Source organism: Protomyctophum parallelum, assembly GCF_964188405.1.
Source record: "Protomyctophum parallelum genome assembly, chromosome: 9".
Taxonomy (NCBI): Eukaryota; Metazoa; Chordata; class Actinopteri; order Myctophiformes; family Myctophidae; genus Protomyctophum; species Protomyctophum parallelum.
Window position 1 is genome coordinate 50,640,254 of NC_139706.1, and position 16,990 is coordinate 50,657,243.

Here is a 16,990-nt window from a genome sequence, read left to right on the forward strand (position 1 = left end):
GGTTCACTTATAGAGTAGTAGTTAACTACTACTCTATAAGTGAAGAAAGGGGTTCACTTATAGAGTAGTAGTTAACTACTACTCTATAAGTGAAGAAAAGGGTTCACTTATAGAGTAGTATTAACTACTACTCTATAAGTGAAGAAAAGGGTTCACTTATAGAGTAGTATTAACTACTACTCTATAAGTGAAGAAAAGGGTTCACTTATAGAGTAGTAGTTAACTACTACTCTATAAGTGAAGAAAAGGGTTCACTTATAGAGTAGTATTAACTACTACTCTATAAGTGAAGAAAAGGGTTCACTTATAGAGTAGTAGTTAACTACTACTCTATAAGTGAAGAAAAGGGTTCACTTATAGAGTAGTAGTTAACTACTACTCTATAAGTGAAGAAAAGGGTTCACTTATAGAGTAGTAGTTAACTACTACTCTATCAGTGAAGAAAAGGGTTCACTTATAGAGTAGTAGTTAACTACTACTCTATAAGTGAAGAAAAGGGTTCACTTATAGAGTAGTATTAACTACTACTCTATAAGTGAAGAAAAGGGTTCACTTATAGAGTAGTAGTTAACTACTACTCTATAAGTGAAGAAAAGGGTTCACTTATAGAGTAGTATTAACTACTACTCTATAAGTGAAGAAAAGGGTTCACTTATAGAGTAGTAGTTAACTACTACTCTATAAGTGAAGAAAAGGGTTCACTTATAGAGTAGTATTAACTACTACTCTATAAGTGAAGAAAAGGGTTCACTTATAGAGTAGTAGTTAACTACTACTCTATAAGTGAAGAAAAGGGTTCACTTATAGAGTAGTAGTTAACTACTACTCTATAAGTGAAGAAAAGGGTTCACTTATAGAGTAGTATTAACTACTACTCTATAAGTGAAGAAAAGGGTTCACTTATAGAGTAGTAGTTAACTACTACTCTATAAGTGAAGAAAAGGGTTCACTTATAGAGTAGTATTAACTACTACTCTATAAGTGAAGAAAAGGGTTCACTTATAGAGTAGTAGTTAACTACTACTCTATAAGTGAAGAAAAGGGTTCACTTATAGAGTAGTAGTTAACTACTACTCTATAAGTGAAGAAAAGGGTTCACTTATAGAGTAGTAGTTAACTACTACTCTATAAGTGAAGAAAAGGGTTCACTTATAGAGTAGTAGTTAACTACTACTCTATAAGTGAAGAAAAGGGTTCACTTATAGAGTAGTATTAACTACTACTCTATAAGTGAAGAAAAGGGTTCACTTATAGAGTAGTAGTTAACTACTACTCTATAAGTGAAGAAAAGGGTTCACTTATAGAGTAGTAGTTAACTACTACTCTATAAGTGAAGAAAAGGGTTCACTTATAGAGTAGTAGTTAACTACTACTCTATAAGTGAAGAAAAGGGTTCACTTATAGAGTAGTAGTTAACTACTACTCTATAAGTGAAGAAAAGGGTTCACTTATAGAGTAGTAGTTAACTACTACTCTATAAGTGAAGAAAAGGGTTCACTTATAGAGTAGTATTAACTACTACTCTATAAGTGAAGAAAAGGGTTCACTTATAGAGTAGTAGTTAACTACTACTCTATAAGTGAAGAAAAGGGTTCACTTATAGAGTAGTAGTTAACTACTACTCTATAAGTGAAGAAAAGGGTTCACTTATAGAGTAGTAGTTAACTACTACTCTATAAGTGAAGAAAAGGGTTCACTTATAGAGTAGTAGTTAACTACTACTCTATAAGTGAAGAAAAGGGTTCACTTATAGAGTAGTATTAACTACTACTCTATAAGTGAAGAAAAGGGTTCACTTATAGAGTAGTATTAACTACTACTCTATAAGTGAAGAAAAGGGTTCACTTATAGAGTAGTATTAACTACTACTCTATAAGTGAAGAAAAGGGTTCACTTATAGAGTAGTAGTTAACTACTACTCTATAAGTGAAGAAAAGGGTTCACTTATAGAGTAGTAGTTAACTACTACTCTATAAGTGAAGAAAATGGTTCACTTATAGAGTAGTAGTTAACTACTACTCTATAAGTGAAGAAAAGGGTTCACTTATAGAGTAGTAGTTAACTACTACTCTATAAGTGAAGAAAATGGTTCACTTATAGAGTAGTAGTTAACTACTACTCTATAAGTGAAGAAAAGGGTTCACTTATAGAGTAGTATTAACTACTACTCTATAAGTGAAGAAAAGGGTTCACTTATAGAGTAGTAGTTAACTACTACTCTATAAGTGAAGAAAAGGGTTCACTTATAGAGTAGTAGTTAACTACTACTCTATAAGTGAAGAAATGGTTCACTTATAGAGTAGTAGTTAACTACTACTCTATAAGTGAAGAAAAGGGTTCACTTATAGAGTAGTAGTTAACTACTACTCTATAAGTGAAGAAAAGGGTTCACTTATAGAGTAGTAGTTAACTACTACTCTATAAGTGAAGAAAAGGGTTCACTTATAGAGTAGTATTAACTACTACTCTATAAGTGAACCCTTTTCTTCACTTATAGAGTAGTAGTTAACTACTACTCTATAAGTGAAGAAAAAGGTTCACTTATAGAGTAGTAGTTAACTACTACTCTATAAGTGAAGAAAAGGGTTCACTTATAGAGTAGTAGTTAACTACTACTCTATAAGTGAAGAAAAGGGTTCACTTATAGAGTAGTAGTTAACTACTACTCTATAAGTGAAGAAAAGGGTTCACTTATAGAGTAGTATTAACTACTACTCTATAAGTGAAGAAAAGGGTTCACTTATAGAGTAGTATTAACTACTACTCTATAAGTGAAGAAAAGGGTTCACTTATAGAGTAGTAGTTAACTACTACTCTATAAGTGAAGAAAAGGGTTCACTTATAGAGTAGTATTAACTACTACTCTATAAGTGAAGAAAAGGGTTCACTTATAGAGTAGTATTAACTACTACTCTATAAGTGAAGAAAAGGGTTCACTTATAGAGTAGTAGTTAACTACTACTCTATAAGTGAAGAAAAGGGTTCACTTATAGAGTAGTATTAACTACTACTCTATAAGTGAAGAAAAGGGTTCACTTATAGAGTAGTATTAACTACTACTCTATAAGTGAAGAAAAGGGTTCACTTATAGAGTAGTAGTTAACTACTACTCTATAAGTGAAGAAAAGGGTTCACTTATAGAGTAGTATTAACTACTACTCTATAAGTGAAGAAAAGGGTTCACTTATAGAGTAGTATTAACTACTACTCTATAAGTGAAGAAAAGGGTTCACTTATACCGACAGATACTGCAACATTAAATGTGTCGCAGGTGCATATATTTGCCGGATAGGCGGTTGGCAGCAAACAGTCTGAAAAGACAAGGGGACAATCTGGATGAAATGTTTGGTTTGAATGAAGGTACATGGATAACACATTTTAATATAGGAGACAATGTTGTATGTTAATTTAAAAAAGAGACACAAACCTTGTTCACAAATGGTGTATTTACCATCGATGAGTTTCACTGACTCCGTTGGGGGAATGTATTTATAATACCCGAACATTGTGGTTTGCCTATTGTGTAGAATGTGATGTTCATGAACCAAACGGTCACATTCCACACAAAACCACTCTGACGGCATACAGTCCCCACAACGGATGACTGCTTCTCTCAAACCACAGTGTTGACACACCATCTTCACAATAGTCTCTGCAGACAGCAAGTTGTCGACATTGTGTTCTCTTGCTTGTTGCCAAGAGAAGTGTGCATCTTTCTGTCTTTGGGTCCAATTGGGCTGTTCTACACCATGATCCTGCACATCAATGCCTGCCGAGTCCTGTATAAGCTCCTCGAGCCTCTGCAAATTAAAATCTTTGGGAGAGAAATGGAAAAACAAACATACCTTAATTTGCCACAGCTTTCTTTTGAGGAGTGTATTTTAAGTAGTTTTTATAATTACCAGGTTCTTGGTAGCCAAGACATGGAGATGAGACAGATTTACTGACAGAGGCAGTGGATGTAGATGTAACTATTTGGAAGTAAAAATAGCAAAAACCACATTAGACCAAATAATTTCAAACTCTTAGGCAGTATAAATATCACAACAATAACACTATCAAACGATTACCCTACACCTAATCAAAGACCACTCTCTATGAATGAAGTCCTTGCCATACGTTTTGAGATGGAGACTAACCATTAGTTGAAGTCCTTTTCCTTGGTCTCTTTCCTGTGGGAAGAGGAACCCCATTTGCGTCTCTCTTCAACCAGATCACTTCAGGGCATGAGACTTCAGGTTTCTTTGTCACTGGCAGTTTCTTCTAGATGGACACACGTCATGAAATATAGAGAAATAGGCATCAACTAACAGAAGTTAAATTAATTACACATTGATGTACAAGAATGTAACTTACTTCTGCCTTCATTAATGCTTGCCCGACCAGAGCAAGACCTTCCAATCTGGCCTTATTAGACACAGAGTCTGCCTTTATGTGGGTTGACATTGTACTGAAACAATAAAAAAAAGTATAAGTGGTTAGTCATTAGTAAACGGTTGGACCCTGTTAGAATGGAAACAAGTGTAATGCTTTATCATGGTGATATCTTCCACAGTAACTGTTTTTGTATGGACCTGTGGAATAACTATAAATCAATCAGGCGTCAATCAGTAGGACATCCTACACCTACCTATGTGGATGTAGGCTACAAAAAACACAAAACACAAAAGAGCTGGCCAAAAGTAGATTGTAGACTGGACTCTGGAGACACCAATGGAGGGCTTGTCTAAGAATGACAGAGAGAGAGAGTTTGAGAGATGAAGTATTTGGTTTAGTACTCTTCCACAGTGCGGGGCAATATGCCAACTACACTGTATTCCTAACTACACCCTGCTGGATTCCTAGATACTTAATCTTAATCAATGTGCTGGATATAATAACCAAAAACATTTCTGGATATAATAACCAAAAACATTTCTGGTTGGTGCCGGGCCATCCTCCAGCAAGTAAATAAGGCGCACATGAGCATAAGTAGTAATATTTTATTTTATTTTTATCCCAGTTTTTTCACCCAGTGCCAATTATCCTGGGTGCTACACTTCCTCTGCCAACCTGGGGGGGCAGCGGACTGACCTCATGCCTCCTCCTATGCATGAGGAGTCCAAGCTGCTTCTTTTCACCTGACGGGGGAATTTCCCCGGCCGGACGTAGCGTGTGGAAGGAACACGTTATTCCGACTTTCCCCTCCATCAGGCGCCCCAGCTGGCCAGGGGGATGTAGTTTTAGAGACCAGGATTACTGCATGTTTTTGTGAGGGTACCTACCCTAGGGGATACGGGGAGAACATGCAAACTCCACATAGAAAGGTCCCTTTGCCTCGGGTATGGGCACTGATGACGCGGAGGAGGGAACACGCCCCCAGCACCCACAGCGTCCAGAGTGGAAATCGAACCCAGGACCTTCTAGCTGTGAGGCGACAGCACTACCGACTGTGCCCCCAAGTAGTAATATTTTGATTAAATGAAAATGGTGGGCTCTATTGTAAACAAGTATTAAATGCTTTATGGTGTCGTCCACTCACAGTTAACAGTTTTGTATTGAGTTGTGCTTGAAATATACTGTAATTCTGCAATAGTCCGGCAGCTGTGGTCTAAAATATTGTCTATATATATATATATATATATATATATATACGTATACATTCATGAATCCACTTGTTGACCGGCTGTCGGTATATGTCAAAAATCCCAAACTTTCCTTATGCTTCAAGTAGCATGTGACATGTAAAACTATGGGGTTTTCATGATTCTGAACCAAGCTTTCGTTTTGCACAAAAAATACTCCTTGGGCTATAAAGAGCCATAGCCACTTGCCCAAAATGTGCTGACTTTATCACATTTGTCACGACTGCTATGGTCATGAATGCATGTATAGACAATATTTTAGGCCAATACAAAAAAGACTATATAGCCTACCACGTGTCTCACTTTAAACAAAAGAAGCCTGTCGGCAGACGGACTACAGACTCTTAATAAAATATTCAATCAATCAATCAAATAAAGCGGTGTGAACTATAGTCTTGATCACTTTCTGTAAACCTATTGTGAACCTACTGTGTCCATGTTATTGTTAGCTAGCAGCCATATGCTAACCCTAGCTAGGTAGGTCTTTAGTTCTAACTTGTATCTGAACTGAATGCAATAATTATGTCACATGGCCCCGTCATTTAACGTGAGGCAAAAAAGACACAACAACTAGATCGATATAGACTTTGATACAAAAATATACCTTACCTTTCTAGTGAGACAACTGCAGTTAAGGTACTAGCATAGTACTGTAGTAGTGTAGTTACTAGTAGACGCTCAGACGGATATAAAACCGGATCTTAAACAAGAGAATGCTTCCGGTTTCCGGACAAAACTAAGATAAATTAAATAATACAATAAAAACATCCATATCTACATATTCCGTGTGGATTTAAAATATAAGGTTAATAACCCATGCCCACTGATGTTACAAATATGTACGGTCGATCAACTAATAATTATTATTATTATCGTGGTCTGGGAGGGAAGTCTGTTAATTTCGTTGAAAAGTTACGTGTTGCTCATTTCATATCGACAGCACCTGGAAAAGTGGATTACATCTGCATCCAAAAAAATTAAGTGCTTACCCCATGGATGTTAAAATGCTTTGCGGGCCCGCAGAATTAACCATATCTTCCGTGTTGTTCAATTAAAAAGCATTTTTATCCGATCGATGGCCATTTCTTCCTATTTCTTTCAACTACGACCCTATCGTTTGGTAGGTGTACTGCATGCTGATACAGTGAACGTTCTTTTAGAAAGTTGCGTTCGATCCGATTAAAATGCTTTTTATTAAACAATACGGAAGGAACGGGTACTTCCGTGGGCCCGTCAAATATTGTAACATTTATGGCCTTGGGATAAGCCTAAAGATGAACGTTTATGTAGAAGTAAGGGCCAAATGTGGAGGAAGTAAACGATGGCTTCATAGCAATGCCCAAATATGTATTACAGGCGGAGCCTTAAATGTTATAAAATGAATTACAAAAAGTCAATAACAATTATGTTTATTAAAATACAATACCATACACGACAGAAGCGATATCAGCTTGGATCATTTCAATTTGTTTTAATTTTTTTAACCTATAGGTTTCAATGGTGGGCATAATAGTACGCTATGAACGGACTTGCGGTGTGGGTTTTTATTTAAGTCCCGTGACATCATCCGGGACACGAATCCATAGGTTTCACTGGTGGGACTTTTAGTATGATATGAACGGACTGCTGTACCTACTAGTATTCTATGAACGGAACGGCAGTGTACCAGTCCGTTCTATTTCAACCTGCGACCAGGTTGAGATGGCTGAACAGGTCAGGCCTCCTGGTCTTCAGCCCTACATCGACTGATCCACAGGGGCAGGTCCCCCTTCTTATATACAGGCTAGGCCCCTCCCACTGGACCATACCAACCCTAATTGATTCCACAATTATAACAGCCCCGTGTCCAGAGACAATACTTTAACACTTGTATAATTCACTTTGAAATCATTACACATTATCCACAATTCACATAAACCACATTTATAATCAGAGTTCTCTCTCTCTATATATATATATATTAATACCTGATCAATCCATCCTACTATAAATGCATTCTGCGTGTGTGTGTGCGTGCGTGTGTGTGTGTGTGTGTGTGTGTGTGTGCGTGCGTGCGTGTACGGTTGTAATGTGCTTAACTCGAGAACCGTTCGCCCCACCGACTTCACATTCGACACACGCGTTCCACACCCCCACAGGGAGTGCAGTGCCCGGCCTCGAGTCGGTGGGATACGCCGTTGTCCAGAAACACCACAAAAGGCTCCGGTCAGGCTCTGCCAATGGACGTATATACAGTAATGAGCCAAAGTCCCCTCCCCTGTACAATGTCCCAGCCTCTGCCTCTGCCAATTGATTGCCATGTCAATTTGATGCCGATACTATTCGTACTTTTACTCAGGCCTACATAAAAATAAAAATAAAACATTTACGTGACAAAATTTGACTTATTTGGATTATTTTGAATTTTCATTTTTTCATGTCATATGAAAGCAGGGAATCATAGCTTCAAATTGACATATTGGTTGTTCAGTTTGACCCACCAGTGTTGGAGATATGACTTATAGAGTAATGTCTGGCAGAGAAACAGAGAGTTGAGAAAACAGGCTTGAAAAAGGTTCACTTCTGTGATCTCTAACATTACACCTATAGCTACATGTTTATGCATTTATTTAATATTTACATGTCTTCTGTGGTCTCTAACATTACACCTATAGCTACATGTTTAAGCATTTATTTCATATTTACATGTCTTCTGTGGTCTCTAACATGACACCTATAGCTACATGTTTAAGCATTTATTTCATATTTACATGTCTTCTGTGGTCTCTAACATTACACCTATAGCTACATGTTTAAGCATTTATGCCATATTTACATGTCTTCTGTGGTCTCTAACATTACACCTATAGCTACATGTTTAAGCATTTATGTCATATTTACATGTCTTCTGTGGTCTCTAACATTACACCTATAGCTACATGTTTAAGCATTTATGTCATATTTACATGTCTTCTGTGGTCTCTAACATTACACCTATAGCTACATGTTTAAGCATTTATTTCATATTTACATGTCTTCTGTGGTCTCTAACATTACACCTATAGCTACATGTTTCAGCATTTATTTCATATTTACATGTCTTCTGTGGTCTCTAACATTACACCTATAGCTACATGTTTAAGCATTTATTTCATATTTACATGTCTTCTGTGGTCTCTAACATTACACCTACTAGCTACATGTTTAAGCATTTATTTCATATTTACATGTCTTCTGTGGTCTCTAACATTACACCTAGTTACATGTTTAAGCATTTATTTCATATTTACATGTCTTCTGTGGTCTCTAACATTACACCTAGCTACATGTTTAAGCATTTATTTCATATTTACATGTCTTCTGTGGTCTCTAAACATTACACGTATAGCTACATGTTTAAGCATTTATTTCATATTTACATGTCTTCTGTGGTCTCTAACATTACACCTATAGCTACATGTTTAAGCATTTATTTCATATTTACATGTCTTCTGTGGTCTCTAACATTACATCTAGCTACATGTTTAAGCATTTATTTCAAATTTACATGTCTTCTGTGGTCTCTAACATTACACCTACTAGCTACATGTTTAAGTATTTATTTCATATTTACATGTCTTCTGTGGTCTCTAACATTACACCTATAGCTACATGTTTAAGCATTTATGTCATATTTACATGTCTTCTGTGTTCTCTAACATTACACCTATAGCTACATGTTTAAGCATTTATTTCATATTTACATGTCTTCTGTGGACTCTAACATTATACCTATAGCTACATGTTTAAGCATTTATTTCATATGTACATGTCTTCTGTGGTCTCTAACATTACACCTACTAGCTACATGTTTAAGCATTTATTTCATATTTACATGTCTTCTGTGGTCTCCAACATTACACCTACTGCATGTTTAAGCATTTATTTCATATTTACATGTCTTCTGTGGTCTCTAACATTACACCTATAGCTACATGTTTAAGCATTTATGTCATATTTACATGTCTTCTGTGGTCTCTAAACATTACACCTACTAGCTACATGTTTAAGCATTTATTTCATATTTACATGTCTTCTGTGGTCTCTAACATTACACCTATAGCTACATGTTTAAGCATTTATTTCATATTTACATGTCTTCTGTGGTCTCTAACATTACATCTAGCTACATGTTTAAGCATTTATTTCATATTTACATGTCTTCTGTGGTCTCTAACATTACACCTACTAGCTACATGTTTAAGCATTTATTTCATATTTACATGTCTTCTGTGGTCTCTAACATTACACCTACTAGCTACATGTTTAAGCATTTATTTCATATTTACATGTCTTCTGTGGTCTCTAACATTACACCTATAGCTACATGTTTAAGCATTTATTTCATATTTACATGTCTTCTGTGGTCTCTAAACATTACACCTATAGCTACATGTTTAAGCATTTATTTCATATTTACATGTCTTCTGTGGTCTCTAACATTACACCTATAGCTACATGTTTAAGTATTTATTTCATATTTACATGTCTTCTGTGGTCTCTAAACATTACACCTATAGCTACATGTTTAAGCATTTATTTCATATTTACATGTCTTCTGTGGTCTCTAACATTAAACCTACTAGCTACATGTTTAAGTATTTATTTCATATTTACATGTCTTCTGTGGTCTCTAACATTACACCTAGCTACATGTTTAAACATTTATTTCATATTTACATGTCTTCTGTGGTTTCTAACATTACACCTAGTTACATGTTTATGCATTTATTTCATATTTACATGTTGATTTCAGCTCCGACACTTATGTCAGACATGCTCTAGTATGTGAAGAGTCTGCCTGTGGTATTAAGTTAGCGATGGAAGGCTCTCCGTCAAATCTGGTCACATTTGAGTGCATGGATTGGTCATCTATCTATGGAGTTGTTGCACCAGCCCTCATACTTATCACTTATCAAATAAAGGATGATGTCACCCTCTCAGTCATTTGTTATCACCCCACAGGGCAAATAAAGGCTGGGTTAGCTTTACAGCACGGGTTCCCAAAGTGGAGTCCGGGGAACCAAATGGACCCTTGTGGGTCTGTAACTCTATAGTCTATATGAATGGAAGCAAATGGACCCTTGTGGGTCTGTAACTCTATATGAATGGAACCAAATGGACCCTTATGGGTCTGTAACTCTATAGAAAACGCTAATCCACGCCTTTGTTTTCTCTCGGCTTGATTACTGCAATGCACTTTTTTCAGGACTGCCTAAGAAAACAACTGACAGATTACAACTTGTCCAAAATGCAGCAGCCAGAGTTTTAACTAGAACTAAGATGAGAGAACATATTACTCCAGTTTTGGCATCACTGCACTGGCTTCCGGTTGTTTTTAGGATTGATTTTAAAATTATTTTAGTCTATAAAGCCCTCAATGGTCTCGCACCTTCCTACCTATATGACTGCTTGCCTAAATATGTCCCAAACCGCCCGCTAAGGTCTTCCACTGCTGGCCTGCTCGCTTTGCCTAAAAAAATGGCAACTAAAAAATACGGGGAAGCAGCTTTTTGCTTCTACGGGCCATCGGCATGGAACAAGCTCCCTCTGTACCTTCGTCAGGCAGCCTCTGTAGACATTTTTAAAGCTCAGCTCAAGACCCACTTCTACAACATTGCCTTTAAGTGATCTTATATTTTTTGTTATTCATGTCCTCACTGTATTGCATTACTGCTTGTTTTTTAATGTCGTTGCCTTGCTTTTCTTTTATGCTTTGCTTTTATTTTATTCTCCATTGTTCTGTAAAGCACTTTGAGCTGCATTTGATGTCATGAAAGGTGCTATACAAATAAAGTTTTATTATTATTATTATTATAGTCTATACGAATGGAACCAAATGGACCCGTTAACAGTGGGTTTTACGATATTATATTGTTGATATTGTTACATTGCAAACTCCACACACCTTGCTTTTAATTGATCTTTTTTTGTTATTCATGTCCTCACTGTATTGCATTACTGCTCTTGTTTTTTTTAATGTTTATGCCTTGCTTTTCTCTTTTTTCTCCATTGTTCTGTAAAGCACTTTGAGCTACATTTCATGTCATGAAAGGTGCTCTACAGATAAAGTATTATTCTTCTTCTTCTTATTATTATTATTATTATTATAATAGTGTGTGCACAGCATCCACCTCGGCCTGCTGATCCTGAGGCCAATCCCTGGTCAGTGGGCGCCACCTGCTGGACGCAACGATGAAACACACCCATCTCAACCCATTCTGACCTGAGATCAGATTCTATAAAATGTCTTCTACATCCTGACAGTTTTCCATTCTGACCTGAGATCAGATTCTATAAAATGTCTTCTACATCCTGACAGTTTTCATTCTGAACTGAGATCAGATTCTATAAAATGTCTTCTACATCCTGACAGTTTTCCATTCTGACCTGAGATCAGATTCTATAAATGTCTTCTACATCCTGACAGTTTTCTGAAAAAGCGATGTTTATATGTCAGTCGTTCTTCGATTTTTCAAAAATAGCAGACCTACAAGCTCGTAGCGCGCCACTCGGTGGCGCGCTATGAGCTTGTAGATCTGCTATTTTTCAATAGCTAAAGCATAACATAATGCTATAACACCAAAAGGGGTTCCCGTTCAGAATGGGTTAAAGATGGTTTATACTTCATAATATTATGACTGCTAGTGTTCCACACTGAAAATACACTATGCACACCTGACCAGTCCAGGCGTAAGTACTTTTACTTAAGTACTGTTACTTAAGTACACTTTTGAGGTATTTGTACTTTACTTGAGTATTTCCAATTTCCAATACTTTTACTTCTACACCACTACATCTCAGAGCGACAATTTGTACTTTTACTCCACTACAATTATTTGAAAACTTTAGTTACTAGTTACTAAGTAAACTTTAGTTACTAGTTACTAAGTAAACTTTAGTTACTAGTTACTAAGTAAACTTTAGTTACTTTAGTTACTTTGGAGATTTTAATTTTGATTAGCAAACATACATTAGCAACTTCAACCCTATACATTTCACCGGACACACACTGGTTTGATTAACCCATTCTGACCTGAGATCAGATTCTAAAAATGTCAGTCGTTCTTCGATTTTTCAAAACCTTTTTCAAGACCTACAAGCTCGTAGCGGGCCACTCTGTGGCGCGCTAAGAGCTTGTGGATCTGCTATTTTTTCAATAGCTAAAGCATGACATGATGCTAACACCAAAATGGGTTCCCGTTCAGAATGGGTTAATGGATGTCAATTGATTTTCTTTGGATATTCGATGGACGCCGGTTTACTTATGATACGAGAAGACAAATATCTCTATGCATTTTAATGTAATTAACCTTGTGTTGTCGTCCTTGCTCGTTGTAAATCGCTCAGGATCGCTAGAGAGAGAGAGAGAGAGAGAGAGAGAGAGAGAGAGAGAGAGAGAGAGAGAGAGAGAGAGAGAGAGAGAGAGAGAGAGAGAGAGAGAGAGAGAGAGAACGTAGGTGGCATTTGTTTACATGCTGGGGGGCATGTAGGCTACTATACCGTCTCCATTATCTCTAACATCTGAGAACCACCCCCTCCTTTTCACACGCACGCACACACACGCACGCACGCGCACGCGCACACGCACACGCACACACACACACACACACACACACACACACATCTAAGAGTGTGTGAATCACGCGTATGAAAGACATTCATATAACTCCCTTATCTCTCACACCTCGGAAGGAACAATGAATTGATTCCTCTGCAAACACCCAGAGCTGCTTTTTAACAAGACATCACAGGCTATATGAAATAAAACCTGACGCACATCATCATCTGGAGATGTGTTTGTGCCAGGGACCGCTATATAGGAGAAGACTTGAACAAAGTGGTAGACCTGAGGACCAGGGACCAGGGACCAGGGACCAGGGACCAGGGACCAGGGACCAGGGACCAGGGACCGCTATATAGGAGAAGACTTGAACAAAGTGGTAGACCTGAGAGGACCAGGGACCAGGGACCAGGGACCAGGACCAGGGACCAGGGACCAGGGACCAGGACCAGGGACCAGGGACCGCTATATAGGAGAAGACTTGAACAAAGTGGTAGACCTGAGGACCAGGGACCAGGGACCAGGACCAGGGACCAGGGACCGCTATATAGGAGAAGACTTGAACAAAGTGGTAGACCTGAGGACCATTCTACAAATGCCTTCTAATTCCTGACAAGTTCTCTGAAAAACCCCATGTTTCTGTGTCGGTCGTTTTTAAACATTTTCATGTCAAAGACCCCCAAAACTACAGTATAGATGTATTTGGCCGTCGACCCCCATCTGAAAATATGTTGTTCCAGAGACCTCTCAGAAGCAAAGATTTGAGTTAAAAACGTTCACTCTGAAAGAAAATATATATTCAAAGATTTCAGGCACATTTTCACGATTTAAAAATAGCAGACCTACAAGCTCAGAGGCTCAGAGGCTCTCCTCTCACCACCAACAATCAATGAACCACACCAGTGAATATGGAGGTGCAGCGGTCGGAAAATAGATATTGGCTTTTGGCCTTTAAGAGTCCATCTAGCAACAAGGGAATACAGCCTGTGTTTTTGGCAGAATGTATTTATTTTAGTTTTAGTCATATAGGGCTCAATTTATGTCACCGCTAAACCCCTTATCCCTAAACCTTTTTTTTATTTTTTTACTATTTTGCAAAACATTTTTGAATAGTTAAAATGGCTACAAGCTCACAATGTGTCTATGTTTATTGGCTAGTTGAACTATTCAAAAATGGTTTGCAAAATAGTAAAAAAAAAGGCAAAGAAGTTTAGCGGTGAGGAAAATGGAGCCCATAGTCTCTTGAATAGTTTTATTTAGTTTTACTCACATTTTAGTCACCTGTAATGTTTTAGTGCTATAGTCTAGTTTTAGTCGACTAAATGTCATAAGATTTTAGTCCACTAAATCTACAGTTGATTTATTCGACTAAAATGTGTATTGGCGGGCCTTGATGCCGTCGTAATGACTGATTTTACACTTGCTGAAAATAGCCGATCTACAAGCTCACAGCTGACAACTGGTTCCATGGGGAAGAATATAAGTACAGGATTGAAGGCATAACTTAATGACTCTCTCTGAAGACATTATGATATATAATAATTAAGCTTTTAAAACAAGACTGTCAAAAAGAAAGGAAAAACACGTATATAGGCCTATACAGTATAGGCAGCTTCAAATACAATATAGGCCTACAGTATAGGCAGCTTCAAATACAATATAGGCCTACAGTATAGGCAGCTTCAAATACAATATAGGCCTATACAGTATAGGCAGCTTCACATACAATAGACTGTTGAAACCTTAGACTGTAAAAGAAATATGGACAAAGCGTTCTCCGGGTCTGATATTGACGTAAGATGGCTGGCCCAGACAACGAGACAGGACTCCTGCCTAAATATGTCCCAAACCGCCCCCTAAGGTCTTCCACTGCTGGCCTGCTCGCTTTGCCTAAAAAAAAATGGCAACAAAAAAATACGGGGAAGCAGCTTTTTGCTTCTACGGGCCGTCGGCATGGAACAAGCTCCCACTGTACCTTCGACAGGCAGCCTCTGTAGACATTTTTAAAGCTCAGCTCAAGACCCACCTCTACAACATTGCTTTTAAGTGATCTTTTATTATTCATGTTCTCACTGTATTTTAGTAGGGGAGAGCCTGGACAGTAGGCGCGGTAGGACGGTTGCACCTCGGACTGGATACCATGCAACACCTTTTCGTCGCGTATTTCCGGCGACGTCATTCGATTCCACATTGCCCGAAAGCCTCGCAGACAAAAAAAAAATCCATTTCCGCCTAAGATTGACCGAGCTACAGACCCTTTTGTGTTTTTGCACGCTTAGTAGTAGCGGAGACTGGGGGAGAGACAGGGCGGTCGGCGCGCATTTTACTAATTCCCTCCCTGCACAGAGACTAATTAATTTCAAGTAACCAAACTTTTTTGTGAACAAGATTCACTTGTCCTCTCACATTACCCCAAGTGTTTTTTAATTTTGGTGAAACGAGTCGGACGCAATCGGCAAGCAAAGTGATCTCGCGCTCACTTCCTCTTCTTTCGTCCTGCATCCTCCTTTCGTCCTCCTGAACGCGAGATCAATTTGATTTGCAGATTGCGTCCGACTCGTCTCACCAAAATTAAAAAACACTCAGGGAAATGGGAGAGGACAAGTGTATCTTGTTCACAAAAAAGTTTCGTTACTTGAAATTAATTAATCTCTGTGTAGGGAGGGATTAGTAAAATGCGCGCCAACTGTCCAGGCTCTCCCCTACTGCTTGTTTCTTTTAATGTCGTTGCCTTGCTTTATCTGTTCTTATCTTTGTACCACTGCCTTCTCCTGATTTGACACTGCATTATTGTCCTATTGTTTTAACTGCATGCCTGTTTTAATGCGGTTTTGTTTTGCCTTTGTTTTTATTATCTTGTCTGCCCTGTAAAGCACTTTGAGCTACATTTATGTATGAAAGGTGCTATATAAATAAAGTTTATTATTAGTTTTAGTCGACTAAATGTCATAAGATTTTAGTCGACTAAATCTACAGGTGATTTAGTCGACTAAAATGTATTTTTGCGGGCCTTGTTGCCGTCGTAATGACTTATTTTACACTTGCTGAAAATAGCCGATCTACAAGCTCACAACGCGTCACACCACAAGCAGCAGAATCAAACTACACACAGCATAATCAAACTACACACAGCAGAATCAAACTACACACAGCAGAATCAAACTACACACAGCAGAATCACACTACACACAGCAGAATCAAACTACACACAGCAGAATCACACTACACACAGCAGAATCAAACTACACACAGCAGAATCACACTACACACAGCAGAATCACACTACACACAGCAGAATCAAACTACACACAGCAGAATCACACTACACACAGCAGAATCACACTACACACAGCAGAATCACAAACAGCAGAATCAAACTACACACAGCAGAATCAAACTACACGCAGCATAATCACAAACAGCAGAATCACACTACACACAGCAGAATCAAACTACACACAGCAGAATCAAACTACACACAGCAGAATCAAACTACACACAGCAGAATCAAACTACACACAGCAGAATCACACTACACACAGCAGAATCACAAACAGCAGAATCAAACTACACACAGCAGAATCAAACTACACGCAGCATAATCACAAACAGCAGAATCAAACTACACACAGCAGAATCAAACTACACACAGCAGAATCACACTACACACAGCAGAATCACACTACACACAGCAGACACCACAAACAGCAGAATCAAACTACACACAGCAGAATCAAACTACACACAGCATAATCACAAACAGCATAATCACACTACACACAGC

At 37.9% G+C, this 16,990-nt stretch overlaps 1 long non-coding RNA gene across 1 annotated transcript; it reads right to left on the reverse strand.

Annotated features, from left to right (window-relative positions):
• Nucleotides 1–3,902: 3,902 nt before the first annotated feature.
• Nucleotides 3,903–4,452, reverse strand: LOC310864165. Its single transcript, XR_014569722.1, has 3 exons — nt 4,357–4,452; nt 4,140–4,263; nt 3,903–3,971 (listed from the first exon to the last, which is right to left on the reverse strand). It is a non-coding gene; the product is annotated as an uncharacterized lncRNA (long non-coding RNA).
• Nucleotides 4,453–16,990: the final 12,538 nt, after the last annotated feature.